We start from the raw sequence: 15,383 nt of genomic DNA on the forward strand, positions 1-15,383 counted from the left end.
GTTTAACTAATGATGTGAACTTGCAAATGGCAGGTGGCTGTTTGGTATTTCATGCCCCAGAATATAATATCGCTGTAAATATCAAAGAAGCAATTATTGGAGTGTTGGAGTGTGAATTTAAGCAGATGTCAGGACCTTATAATAGCAGAAATCATGAGCTCCTCATTATTGCTGTTAATCTTTAATCATTTTTATAGAGTTATCTCAAAACTGGTCATCATTTCTGCACATATAATTGTCCCTCGCTGGCTGTTGGGTGGGTTCGGCCCTTCTTATGATTTGGTACTTACATCATGTCCAGGAATAACCCATATATCCGAGAACATATTAAACCGCTATAAAACAGGCATGGGGTAAATACTTCAAGCCTTTATCTTTAGCTACATCTGATTCACTTCCAAAAAAGGAGATGGCTGAATGTATTTAGATGTGCCTGATCAACATTTGAGGTTTTAACATTTTACCCCCTCCTTCACCATACAGGCTTTCCATCTCATTCATTTGGAAACAACTCAGTTGAGAGCTACACTAGACACTTTTCAGAATGTGTTATTGCCAGAAAGTTCTGCACAAAAGGATGATTGGTGAGAAGATGAATTCTGTGCTTCCTGCCAACTCCCAGAATGCTGCAGGTCTGAGGTTTTTCCCATCTTGGTCCTTCAGATTTCTAAACAGGCAGTGAGGAGACACCCATGCTGCTAATCAGATTCATCCCTGTCCCGGGGATGGTACGGTGGCTCAGTGGTTAGCACTGCAGTCTCACAGTGCCAGGGACCTGGGTTCGAATCGAGGCTTGAGTAACTGTCTGTGCGGAGTTTGCTCATTCTCCCCGTGTCTGCGTGGGTTTCCTCCGGGTGCTCCGGTTTCCTCCCACAGTCCAAAAAAAATGTGCAGGTTAGGTGGATTGGTCATGCTAAATTGCCAGAAGTATTCAGGATAACAAAGTGTGGAGCTGGATGAACACAGCAGGCCAAGCAGCATCTCAGGAGCACAAAAGCTGACGTTTTGGGCCTAGGCCCTTCATCAGAGAGGGGGATGGGGAGAGGAAACTGGAATAAATAGGGAGAGAGGGGAAGGCGGACCGAAGATGGAGAGAAAAGAAGATAAGTAGAGAGGAGAGTATAGGTGAGGAGGTAGGGAGGGGATAGGTCAGTCCAGGGAAGACGGACAGGTCAAGGAGGCGGGATGAGGTGGTAGGTAGGAAATGGAGGTGTGGCTTGTGGGGGGAGGAAGGGATTGGTGAGAGGAAGAACAGGTTAGGGAAGTGGAGACAGGCTGGGCTGGTTTTGGGATGCAGTGGGTGGAGGGGACGAGCTGGGCTGGTTTTGGGATGCAGTGGGGGAAGGGGAGATTTTGAAGCTTGTGAAGTCCACATTGATACCATTAGGCTGCAGGGTTCCCAAGCGGATTATGAGTTGCTGTTCCTGCAACCTTCGGGTGGCATCATTGTGGCACTGCAGGAGGCCCATGATGGACATGTCGTCTGAGGAATGGGAGGGGAAGTTAAAATGGTTCGCGACTGGAAGGTGCAGTTGTTTGTTGCGAACCGAACGGAGGTGTTCTGCAAAGCAGTCCCCAAGCCTCCACTTGGTTTCCCCAATGTAGAGGAAGCCACACCGGGTACAATGGATACAATATACCACATTGGCAGATGTGCAGGTGAACATCTGCTTGATATGGAAGGTCATCTTGGGGCCTGGGATAGGGGTGAGGGGAGAGGTGTGGGGGCAAGTGTAGCACTTCCTGCGGTTGCAGGGGAAGGTGCCAGGTGTGGTGGGGTTGGAGGGGAGTGTGGAGCGGACAAGGGAGTCGCAGAGAGAGTGGTCTCTCTGGAAGGGTGGGGATGGAAAAATGTCTTGGGTGGTGGGATCGGATTATAGATGGCGGAAGCATCGGAGGATGATGCGTTGTATCAGAGTGTGTGAGTTATGGGGGATGGGTCTGGGTGGGATATATCAAGGGGCAGTGTAGGCTTGTTGGGCCGAAGGGCCTGTTTCCACACTGTAGGGGATCTAATCTAATCTAATCTAAAGCTGTCAGGCTCACACGTCAGTCCAGGGAGATGGGGATGGAGCTGGGAGCTTCAGATAAGAAGACGGAACAGACTCATACTTGCTCTCAGCCTAAGGAGCTATCCACATGTGTTCACCCCCTCAATTCACTATTTGCTATCAGCCCATCGGGCTTCCCCATTGAGGCTAGGACTTCAGTGGAGTTACATGTTCTTCAACAGTCTCCAGCAGTCACCTCAAGGAGCCATTCTGGATCTGGGACCATTTCTAGAGGGCTGACGGCTGTCTACACCAGGGAGGAAGTTTCATGTGGATGGTAGTGATCTATAATAGGAGATGGGTCTTTCATTTTGGACGGATACCCAACAAGGAAAGCTTTTGTTTTGTATGTGTTGGCAGGAATAGCCACCATCAACACCGTCTGCAGCTATTTTCCATTTACAAATAATGATGACCAGGGACTAGATAGGATTGAGACTCCGGTTGATGTTCCCCTCTCTCCTCTTGAGTTGAGAGACTGTATGAGTGAGGAGATTAATATTTCTGATACTCACACTGCTGGTAAAGTGTATTGGAAAATCCCCAAGGTACTGGCCTCTACTCAAACCCCTACTGCGCCACACAATCCTTTGAAATTCCCAACCTGCTGGCTTTACACAAGGCTGTGTTGGTGTGACTGGACCTGCTGATCGATTCCTACACTCTTAGCCAGGGGTTGCTCTCGGAGTGTGGCTGGGGTGGAGCTGCAGTTGGAGAGAATGTGACACTGCAGCATAAATGCTCCAGTCTGAGTCTCCATCCTGTGTCACCACACCTTAACAATTCCTAAGCCTCCAGGATTTTCCTCGAGTTGTCAGAAATTAAAGGTCCATTTCTAGAGGAATCTGCTGCAGTACAGTGGAGAATGAATGTGTAAATATGCATATTTAATAAAGCTGAATATATAATAAATTGATGGTTACATATAGTTGAGATGCTAGGGAGGATGGAAGCCACCAGGGAGCTGAAATTATTATTCTGTATAGATGAATGGAAGTGAAGTGTTTGCAGGACATATTGAGAATGAGGAAAGATTTATCCTTTGATAAAGATGGAGATTCTGCAAAATCAGAGTAGCTGTTTGAGTCTTGAGAGACCAGTAAAGAAACCCAATGCTCAGATGCCCCACTGGGCAGAATCCATGATGGTAAGAGAATATAGACTGAAGTCTATGGAAGTAACAGAGTCCATGGTGACTGCATTGCCAGCATATAGCAACTATAGCCTTTAATCCAACAGAAGATTACAGGGACATGAGATGAATCAGATTTTTTTTCTCCTCTTGTTTTCTTCATGTTTTCAATGATGAATTCTGAAAGAATTGGAGGTGACTTGAAAACAAATCACTTCCACTCATGGTACCGATGAATCCAATTGGACAACACAGAGTCTCTCACCTTTCCAAATGATCGCGGGAAGGCAGTGCTTCTGGAGGATTGACCAATGGTAGGAAGGTGGTTGGTCACGTGATGAAACCTCCAGGAATGCAGCTGGCCAGCACTGGGAACCCAAAGCAGGAGTATAAGTTAGGGATTTTATTTTGTTCTATTAAACAAAGATGGTATTTGAAAAATAGGTTAGTTTTGCATTTACCACCAGACAGAACATCTGAATGTCATGAAACGTATTGCTGTTGTATGGTCTCTCTGATCCCCCGATCTCCCACCCGTTGTATATTTATGAAGTGAGGACAGATGTTGTCAACAGTACCCTCCACATTCCCAAAGGTTGATAAGTCGACATCGGAAAAGGCCCCCAAACTCTCTCAGCTTGACTATTCAGCAACAGAACTTAGGACTTCATTCAGGCTTCCTATATTTTTACTGGTTATATCTTTCTCTCCGGCAAATTCAGAGCATGCAGCAAATATTTATCCATTTTCATGGGAAATCAGCTGATAGGAAAGCTAACTGAGCTTAAAGGAGAAACCGTTTACTAAAATAAAAATGAGAATATAGAAATGAGGCAAATGAAGCCTAGGTGATATGAATTTTGTTTTCACACAGTGAGCAGTTAGTGTATAGGATGCACAGTCTGGAAATGTGGTGGAGGTTCAATTGAAGCATTCAGGAGGGCGTTGGATGGTTATTTGGATAGAAATGACGTGCAGGGACATGGGGAAAAGGCAGGAAATTGGCGCTAGACTATACTCAATGCGCTGAATGTCCTCCTTCAGTTGTTACAATAACTCCATTGACTACAAGAGTCAGGATGTTATGTTGTAGTGGCACATTTAGAGTATTGCATTCAATTCTGGTCACACCATTACAGGAAGGATGCAGAGGTTTTAGAAAGGGTGCAGAAGAGGTTTATGAGGATGCTGCCTAGATTAGAGGGCATAAGCTACAAGGAAAGACTAGAAAAACTCAGTTTTTTTTTCTGGAGCAGGGAACGCTGAGGGGAGACTTGATAGAAGTCAATCAAGTTATGAGATGCATAGATAGACTTGAGAATCAGAATCTTTTTCCCAGAGTTAAGGGAGGCGATGGCCTAGTGGTATTATTGCTGGGCTGTCAACCCAGAGACCCAGATAATGTTCTGGGGACCCAGGTTCAAATCCTGCCATGGCAGATGGTGAAATCTGACATTACTAAATATCTGGAATTGAGAGTCTAATGCTGACTGTGAATCCATTGCCAATTTTTGGGGAAAAAACCCATCTGGTTCACTAATGTCCTTTCAGGAAGGAAACTGCCATCCTTACCTGCTCTGGCCTACATGTCACTCCAGGCCCACAGCAATGTGGTTGACTCTTAACTGGACAGTTAGGGATAGGCAATAAATGCTGCCTAGCCAGTGACATCCTCATCCTACGAAGGGAATGTCTAATAATGGGAGGCATGCATTTAAAGTAAGGGCGGGAAGTTCAAAGGAGATGGGAGGGGCAAATGATTTTACACAGCGAGTGGTAGGAGCCTGAAATGCACTCCAGAGGTGTTGGAGGAGACAGATATGATGGAGGCATTTAAGGGACTTTTAGATAAGCACAAGAATATGCAAGGGATGGAGGGATGTGGACTAAGGGCAGGGGGAAGAGATTTCTTTAATTTGATGTCATGTTCAGCACAACATTGTGGACCGAGGGGCCTGTTCCTGTGCTGTACTGTTCAATGTTCCATATAATGTTGACTTCTCTGTGCCCGGAGGGTGGGGTGGCTGGTTGTTGTGGAGGGAAGGGAGGGGTCTCAGTGGTTGGGGTGTGAGGTGGTGTAGGAGTGGGCACTGTGATAGTGGAGTTATGCTTATCCCCTCCCCCATCTCCTCAGCAAGGACAGAGTCTGGTAGCCCACATACCCACATGGCTCAAGGGGCTCTTTTAAGAGGCCAATTGATGGATATTTGAGGGTGCCCTCCCATTGCTGCTGAGATTTTTCTCATGGTGAGGGAAACACATACCAAGTTTCCAAGCAGCCCAGTGAGAAACTGGCAGCTTTGGAGAAGTGGGGGAGGGCAAGGACGAAGTGAGTTCTCTCTTTACATCATGTGCCCATTGGGGTGGGGGGAGGGGGGTTGTGGGGCACCACTTTTCATAGCTATGATCTGTCAAGTTCCCTCACCAGCCTCGCCTAAACAAGAACATAGACCTTCCTTGTTCCACTCTCCAGGTTCCTCTCCATCCAGTGACCTGAAACTGGACTGAACTGGACTAAGCCCAGAAAATCAGTAGCTGCAAACTCAGGTCTGAGGTAACCACTCCTGACGCACCCAAAGATTTGATTGTCTATTGTGGTGTGTGCAAGGTACAGGTCAGGAGTGTGACGGAATGCTGCCTGCATGCCTGGATAGGTGCAGTTCCAATAACCCGCAAGAAGCTCCGTGTCCTCCAGGCCAAAGCACATTCACTTTCTCCAGCATGGAGGCACAGTATCAGCTGTGTGTAATATCTACAAGATGCACTGCAGTAATTCACTAAGGCTCCTTAGGTAGCACCTTCTAAACTCACAACCACTTCCTTAGAATAAGAACACAGAACTCTCCATTCAGGAGACCGTGGGCAGCAGATACTTGGGAACACCAACATTTACAAGTTCCCTTCCAAGGTATTCAGCATCCTGACTTGGAAGTACACAGAATAGAACAGTCTCCATTCCTTCAGTGTCACAGGGTCAAAATCCTGGAAATCACCCCCTCAGTGCATTGTGGATCCACCCACAGCATGTGGCTAACAGTGGTTCAAGCAGGCAGTTCACCATCACCTCCTCAAGGGCATTTAGGAATGTAGCCAGCAACGCCAATGTCCCATAAATGAATTGTAAAGAAATATTACTTTGAAGTCTGTGCCTGAAGCCAATCCATCTCAAATTCAAACACAGCGTGTGGCATCAAAGAGCACCACTATTTCACTGAAGAAGCAGGGAATTCTCCCAGTGTTCTGGCTGATGTTTACCCTTTGATCAATGTCCCTAAAAAACTGGGCTCCCTTGTCTTATCACATTGCAGTGCCTAAGACTTTGATGTCTACAAAGAGGTTTTTGAGCTTCCTACATTCTAACGGTAGCTACACTTCAAAAGCTGCTGAAAACACTTGGGGACAGTCTGATATTGTGAAAGGTACTGCCCAAATGGAAGTCTTTCTTTTGATTAAGAAGCTTTGCTCATCTCGCCACTCTTTCAAAGTCATTGAACACAGAGCTCCCTTCCCTGGATGAGGTTAGAAAGGAGACGAGGGGGCAACTAATGGAGGAGGTTCGCCCTGTAGAATCACACCCACTTCTTACCAGTCCATCAATTTGGTTCTGAGGAAAAGATTCACTAGGGATCTCCTCAAATCGCCACCGATTCAGGGCCATCAATCACCTATTCAGGGCCATCAATCACCGATTCAGAGCCATCAATCACCAATTCAGGGCCATCAATCACCGAATGGAGGCCATCAATCACTGATTCAGGCCCATAAATCACCAATTCAGGGCCATCAATCACTAATTCAGGGTCATCAATCACCGATTCAGGCCCATCAATCACTCATTCAGGCCCATCAATCACCAGTTCAGGGCCATCAATCACCAAATCGGGGCCATCAATCACCAACTCAGGGCCATCAGAAACCGATTCAGACCCATCAATCACCGATTCAGGGCCATCAATCACTGATTCAGGGCCATCAGTCACCAATTCAGACCCATCAAGCACCGATTCAGACCCATCAATCTCCGATTCAGGGCCATCAATCATCAATTCAGGCCCATCAATCACTGTTTCAGGGCCATCAATCACCGATTCAGGCCCATCAATCACTGATTCAGGCCCATCAATCACCAGTTCAGGGCCATCAATCACCAAATCGGGGCCATCAATCACCAACTCAGGGCCATCAGAAACCGATTCAGACCCATCAATCACCAACTCAGGACAATCAATCACCGATTCAGACCGATCAATCACTGATTCAAGGCCATATATCACCAATTCAGGCCCATTAATCAATAAAGGGCCCATCAATCACTAATTCAGGGTCATCAATCACCAATTCAGGGCCATCAATCACCAATTCAGGGCCATTGATCACTAATTCAGGCCCATCAATCACCATTTCAGGCCCATCAATCACTAATTCAGGCCCCATCAATCACTAATTCAAGGCCATCCATCACCGATTCAGGGCCATCAATCACCAAATTGGCACCATCAATCACCAATTTGGGGCCATCAATCATCAATTTGGGGCCATCAATCACCAATTCAGGCCTGTTAATCACCAAATCGGGGCCATTAATCACCAAATTAGGGCCATCAATCACCGGATCGGGGACATCAATCACCAATTCAGGACCATCAATCACCGAATAGGGGCCATCAATCACTGATTCAAAGTCAACAGACTTATGGCCTTATAGGTTACGGGGACAAAGCAGGAGAATGGCGTTGAGGAACTTATCAACCATGATTGAATGGTGGAGCAGAATCGGTGGGCCAAATGGCCTAATTTCTCCTCCTATGTTTTATGGTTTTATGATCTAATTGATGGAGGATTTTTTTTTGAAAATGTAACAGAAATGAACATGAGGGTAACAGTACGGGTGTTTTCTCCTGACACACAGGCTTGGTGCATGTGTTATAGCTCATGGAATAAAAGGAATAGCAGCATCATGGATATTTGAGTTTTAGGAAAAGGAGAGCAATGATATTTTTCAGGCTACAGCAAGGTTTGAAGTTTGATTTCCCTATGGTTTGGGTATTGCGATCCCTGATTTGCCTAATTTATATTAAAGACTTCCACTTGGGTGTGCAGGGCACAATTTCAACATTTGCTGACTGTATGAAACTTGGGGATAGTGTAAAATATGAGAAGGACAGCGTAGACTGTCAAAGGACATAGACAAATTGGCGGACTGGGCATTTGGAGGCTGGTGAAGTTCAATGCTGAGAAATAGAACATAGAACATAGAACAGTACAGCACAGAACAGGCCCTCCAGCCCACGATGTTGTGCCGACCATTGATCCTCATGTATGCACCCTCAAATTTCTGTGACCATATGCATGTCCAGCAGTCTCTTAAATGTCCCCAGTGACCTTGCTTCCACAATTGCTGCTGGCAGCGCATTCCATGCTCTCACAACTCTCTGTGTAAAGAACCCGCCTCTGACATCCCCTCTATACTTTCCTCCAGCCAGCTTAAAACTATAACCCCTCATGTTAGCCATTTCTGCTCTGGGAAATAGTCTCTGGCTATCAACTCTATCTATGCCTCTCATTATCTTGTATACCTCAATTAGGTCCCCTCTCCCCCTCCTTTTCTCCAATGAAAAAAGTCCGAGCTCAGTCAACCTCTCTTCATAAGATAAGCCCTCCAGTCCAGGCAGCATCCTGGTAAACCTCCTCTGAACCCTCTCCAAAGCATCCACATCTTTCCTATAATAGGGTGACCAGAACTGGACCAAGTATTCCAAGTGCGGTCTAACCAAAGTTTTATAGAGCTGCAACAAGATCTCACGACTCTTAAACTCAATCCCCCTGTTAATGAAAGCCAAAACACCATATGCTTTCTTAACAACCCTGTCCACTTGGGTGGCCATTTTAAGGGATCTATGTATCTGCACACCAAGTTCCCACTGTTCCTCCACACTGCTAAGAATCCTATCCTTAATCCTGTACTCAGCTTTCAAATTCGACCTTCCAAAATGCATCATCTCGCATTTATCCAGGTTGAACTCCATCTGCCACCTCTCAGCCCATCTCTGCATCCTGTCAATGTCCCGCTGCAGCCTACAACAGCCCTCTATACTGTCAACGACACCTCCAACCTTTGCGTCGTCTGCAAACTTGCTGACCCATCCTTCAATCCCCTCATCCAAGTCATTAATAAAAATTACAAACAGTAGAGGCCCAAGGACAGAGCCCTGTGGAACACCACTCACCACTGACTTCCAGGCAGAATATTTTCCTTCTACTACCACTCGCTGTCTTCTGTTGGCCAGCCAATTCTGTATCCAGACAGCTAAGTTCCCCTGTATCCGATTCCTCCTGACCTTCTGAATGAGCCTACCATGGGGAACCTTATCAAATGCCTTACTGAAGTCCATATTCACCACATCCACAGCTCGACCCTCATCAACTTTTCTAGTCACATCCTCAAAGAACTCGATAAGTTTTGTGAGGTAAGTTTTGTAAAGCTGTGTTGACTGCATTTGATCAAGCCATGCTCTTCCAGATGGTCATAAATCCTATCCCTCAGAATCCTTTCTAACACCTTGCAGATGACAGGCGTGAGACTTACTGGTCTGTAATTGCCGGGGATTTCCCTATTTCCTTTCTTGAAGAGAGGAATTATATTTGCCTTTCTCCAGTCCTCAGGTACGACTCCAGTGGAGAGCGAGGATGCAAAGATCTTCACAAGTGGCGAAGCAATTGCATTTCTCGTTTCCCAAAGCAGCCGAGGGCAAATCTGGTCCGGGCCTGGCGACTTGTCAATCTTAATGTTTGACACAATTTTCAGCACATCAGCTTCCTCTATCTCTATCCATTCCAGCATGCACACCTGCTCTTCAAAGGTTTCATTCACTACAAAGTTCTTTTCTTTCGTAAAGACAGAAGCAAAAAACTCATTTAGGGCTTCCCCTACCTCCTCAGGCTCCACACACAAGTTCCCTATGCTATCCCTGATTGGCCCTACTCTTTCTTTGACCATTCTCTTATTCCTCACGTAAGTGTAAAATGCCTTTGTGTTTTCCCGGATTCCTTCTGCCAAGCCTTTCTCGTGCCCCCTCCTGGCTCTCGTCAGAACATTTTTGAGCTCCTTCCTTGCCTGCGTGTAATCCTCTCTAGCTGAACTTGACCCTAGCTTCCTCCACCTTATGTAAGCTACCTTCTTCCTTTTCACAAGAAGCTCCACCGCTCTCGTCATCCAAGGTTCCTTTATCTTACCCCTTCTTGCCTGTCTCAGAGGGACATATTTACTCATCACTCGCAACAACTGTTCCTTAAACAGCCTCCACATGTCTATAGTGCCCTTACCATGGAACAATTGCTCCCAGTCCATGTTTCCTAACTCATGTCTAATCGCGTCATAGTTTCCTCTTCCCCAATTAAATATCCTCCCATTTTGCCTAATCCTCTCCTTCTCCATAGCTATGTAGAATGTGAGGCAGTTATGGTCAGTATCACCAAAATGCTCTCCCACCACAAGATCTGATACCTGCCCCGGCTCGTTTCCGAGCACCAAGTCTAGAATGGCCTCTCCCCTCGTCGGTCTGTCAACGTACTGTGTTAGGAAACCCTCCTGAACACACCTTACAAAAACAGCTCCATTCAAATCTTCTGCTCAAAGGAGGTTCCAATCAATATTAGGAAAGTTAAAGTCACCCATTACAACAACCCTACTATGTCCACACTTTTCCAAACTCTGTCGACCTATGCTTTCTTCAATCTCCCTGCTGCTATTGGGGGGCCTGTAGTAAACCCCTAACGAGGTGACTACTCCCTTGCTGTTCCTAATTTCCACCCATACTGACTCGGTCGGCAGATCTTCCTCGACAAAGGAAGCTTCTGTAGCTGTGATACCCTCTCTGATTAGTAGTGCTACACCCCCTCCTCTTTTTCCCCCCTCCCTATTCTTTTTAACTGTTCTAAACCCTGGAACATCCAGCAACCATTCCTGCACACGAGAAACCCATGTCTCTGTTATGGCCACAACATCATAGCACCAGGTACTGATCCATGCTCTAAGTTCATCACTTTTATTCCTGATACTCCTTGCGTTAAAGCAAACACACTTTAACCGATCCCTTGGTTCCTTCCCAGGAAAATCCTTCCCACTAGCTGGTTTACCTCTTGCTACTGCCTCACCTGCATCAACTCTCACCTCCGGTATACAGCTCAGGTTCCCACCCCCCTGCCATACTAGTTTAAACCCTCTCAAACTACTCGAGCAAACCTTCCACCCAGGACATTGGTCCCCTTCCAGTTCAGATGCAACCCGTCCTTCTTGTACAGGTCCCACCTTCCCCAGAAGGCATCCCAATTATCTACATATCTGAAGCCCTCCCTCCTACACCACCTGCGTAGCCACGTGTTAAGCTGTGCCCGCTCCCTGTTCCTCGCCTCGCTATCTCGTGGCACCGGTAGTAAACCAGAGAACACTACTCTGTTCGTCCTGCTTTGCAGATTCCATCCTTACTCCCTGAGATCACTTTTTATATCCTCAATCCTTTTTCTGGCTATACCATTAGTGCCAATATGTAACACGCTTTCTGGCTGTTCGCCCTCCCCTTTTAGGACCTTATACACCCGATCGGAGACGTCCCGGACCCTGGCACCAGGGAGGCAACATACCTTCCGGGAATCCCGATCCTGACCACAAAATCTCCTATCGATTTGCCTAACTATCAAGACCCCTACCATGAGTACTTTTCTATTCTGCCCCCTTCCTTTCTTTGCCACAGTGTCAGCCTCAGTGCCAGAGAACTGTCTACTATGGCTTTCCTCTGGTAGGTCATCCCCCCAGCAGTATCCAAAACAGGATACTTATTGCTGAGGGGAATGCCCACAGGGGATCTCTGCACTGTCTGTCTGTCCCCTTTCCTCCCCCTAACTGTAACCCATCTATCCTTGTCCTGAGCCTTAGGAGTGACCAACTCCCAGTAAGTCCTCTCAATTACCCCCTCTGCCTCCTGAATGATCTGTAGTTAAATGTGAGGTGATACATTTTCCTAGGAAGAACAAGGATAGACAAAACAATGAAAGGGGTAGAATTCTAACATGGGTGCAGGAGGCAGAGGGGCCTAGGTATAATATATGTGTAAACAGAACATTGAAGGTCATGGGAAAAGGAGAGAGACCAGTGAAGTAAAATGTAAATTACCCTGGGTTTTATTAATAGGGCTGTAGGAGGTGAACTTGTTAAACTTCAGCTAGAGTGTTGTGTGCGTAGCTCTGGGCACCACACTGTAGGAATGATGTGAATGCATTAGAGAGAGGACAGAGCAGGCTTACAAGAATGGTACAGAGGATGGGAAACTTCAGTATGAAAATAGTTGAGGAAGTTGCAAAGAAATTGCCTTTGGAGAGGAGATGACCTACAGGTAAAATTATGCAAAATCCTCTGGAGTCTAGACAGAGTTGGTAGGGAGAAACTGTTCTTGCTTGTACAAAGGATCAAGAACAAGAGGTCCACAGCAATTTGCCCAAGAAGCAGCTAAGATACATGGTAAAAAAACAAATAGGGTCTGGAACACACTGCCTGAAAACATGGAAACAAGATTCAATGGACAGGCCATCTATGGGATATTAGTTGATTAATTAAATGAAAACATTGTGAAGGGTATGGGGGAATGGCTGGAACTAAGTCATAGTGCTCATTTGGAGAACTGGTAGAGAGAAGATGGACTGAATGACCTCTTTCTGTACTATAACACTTCTGTGATACATTTATTCCTTGTTAAACAACAAATTGATTTTGGAATTCCCATCCTGGTTTTCAAATCTCTCCTTGTCCTGGCCCCTCCCTAATTCTGTGATCTCCACTAACCCCACAGTCCTCTGAGATATCTACACTCCTCTAATTCTGACCTCTTCTGCATTCCCAATTATAGTTGCCCCACCATTGATTATCTGTACCTTCAGGAGCCTCGGCCTAAGCTGTGGAAGTGCCTTCTTGAACCTCTGTACCTTTCTACCTTGCTTTGCTTCTTAAGAGACTTCTTAAAACCCAAAACTTATTGCCTTACAGCGACTGGGGAAGGAGGAAAGCTGGTTCCATTACATTAAAGGCACTACATAAATGTAGTTTCTTGTTGGTGAACTGAAAGTAGTTCAGGGTTAGCTGTTGAGGCAACAGCTGAAAAATTCCCTGAGAGTGAATCGAATGAAATTGCCCGACTTCAATAATGAAGTAAAGACAAAAGCGTGAATCAAATTGAGACATATTAACTTGCTGTTGATAATGAGTTCGACAGAGAAGTCTATCATCGGAGAAATAATTCAGGACTATCTCATTGTTACAGGGTAGTCACAGAGGGTCCAATGTGTGTTCGTCAAATGAAGGTCACAAGCAAGTTTTTCACTGGCTTTTCAGGATGTGACCAGTTTATTGGATGAAGGTAAATGTAGGTCAATATTCTACATCTTGACTTTGCAAAGCTTTTGACAAGATGTTTCACAAAGGACTTCAAGCGAAGATGAGGGCTCGATGAAATCAATGGTGAAGTAGCAAATTGGATAGCAAATTGGCTTCACAAGAGAAAGCAGAGAATTGCTGTGAATGAGCTGCACTAACCATTGGAATCCCAAAAGGATAAGCACCTGGAACCCAGCGTTTCACAATATTTGCGAGTGACCTTGACGAGACAAGAATACTGTGATCAAAGTGTCCAACTTCACTAGAAATAACAAATTAGTGCTAGAAAGTAGATCAGGTCGGGGATTGTTGGGGGGTGGGCAGGAGGAGGTCCGTTAAAGAATTGTTATATTGCATATTCAAGGTCAGATAAGTGCTAAAATTAACTACCTAACCTCCTTTTTACAGAATTGTTCTGTCAAATCATGGAGTTCAATGTAATTTAGAACCAACTGTGGGGCTGATTCATGTTGACACTGATTGAGACATAATTGAGGAGACTCCATTAATATACCTTCATCAGTTTGAGCCTTCTAGCAGTCTGGGTCATGGGAGAGAAATCTCAGAAAGATGTTCCTGAATTTCTCACCTACTTTAATATGTATTTGAGTGTGCCTCAGGTGTTCTGTAAGTCTGTTGGAGACAGAGTATGGGGAGTTTTCACTGAATGTCATTGGCACATATGCAGAATAAGTTCGAAAGCTCTGGTTGGACATAACCTCCTGAAGATTTTATCCTTCAGTAACCTCATCCAGTCTATTCGCCCATTCAATATGTTTTCTAACTGCACAAGAAAATAGATGGGAGACCATTGTTGCAATAATGATCCTCTCACTTTTCTGCAGAGCTGCTCACAGCAGAGCCCTGAAAACCAAATCATTCATTCTGAGTCACTGCAGAAGGTTTGAAAACTTTACTGCAAAGGTAGTAATATCCCCTTCAATTGTAGACCTTCCACCAAATGGAAATTTAGGAGGCCATTTGTCATTGTCTATGTTTCAGTCTCTGGGCAGTAAAGGACCTTTGATGTGGTCTTCTATTTGCAAAATCATGCACATCCCCAAATCAAGTAACAAAGCTATTTAGGAGCAAATTACTGCAGATGCTGGAATCTGCATTGAAAACAACAAATGCTGGAGATTACAGTGGGTCAGGCAGCATCCATGGAGAGAGAGCAAGCTGACGCTTTGAGTCCAGATGATTCTTCATCAGAGCTATTTAGTTGAGCAGAGTGTTGGCTTTTCCAGTCTGGAATATATACCGTTTACCCATTTGTCCTGCTTTGTGTGAACAGAATATATCTGGGGAATTTTCCATGTTGCTGGTAGATACCAATGGCTCTCAACATCTTTGTCAGAAGTAAACTTGGGTACAATGAAACCCAGCAGCTACACTTCACACGAGCCTGGATTTCCTTAAAGGAATCAGGGGGCAAACTCTCCACTGGTTGGAATCATACAGGGCACATAGGAAGATGGTTATGGTATTTGGAGGTCAGTCATCTCAGCTTCAGGACAATTCTGCAGAAGTGCCTCAGGGTAGTGTCCTATGCCCAACCATCTTCAGCTGCTCCATCAGTGACCTTCTCTTCATCATAAGGTCGGAATGCTCGCTGATGATTGTACAGTGTTCCGCACCATTTGTGATTCACAGATACTGAAGCAATCTGTAGCAAGATCTGGACAACACTCAGACTTGGCCTGATAAGCATCAAATGACATTTGTATCAAACAATGACCTTCTCAAACTATAGAGAATTGAACAATCGTCCCTTCAC

The 15,383-nt window shown here is 45.5% G+C and overlaps 1 long non-coding RNA gene across 2 annotated transcripts in view; it reads right to left on the reverse strand.

Annotated features, from left to right (window-relative positions):
• Nucleotides 1-3,337: 3,337 nt before the first annotated feature.
• LOC125462509 (uncharacterized) overlaps nucleotides 3,338-15,383 on the reverse strand; it is a 94,344-nt gene continuing 82,298 nt past the window's right edge. For both annotated transcript variants that reach the window (XR_007249668.2, XR_007249669.2), the window contains exon 4: nucleotides 3,338-3,551. This is a non-coding gene — a long non-coding RNA (uncharacterized LOC125462509). The remainder of the gene's footprint in view (nucleotides 3,552-15,383) is intronic.

Source organism: Stegostoma tigrinum, chromosome 23, assembly GCF_030684315.1.
Source record: "Stegostoma tigrinum isolate sSteTig4 chromosome 23, sSteTig4.hap1, whole genome shotgun sequence".
NCBI classification, from domain to species: domain Eukaryota; kingdom Metazoa; phylum Chordata; class Chondrichthyes; order Orectolobiformes; family Stegostomatidae; genus Stegostoma; species Stegostoma tigrinum.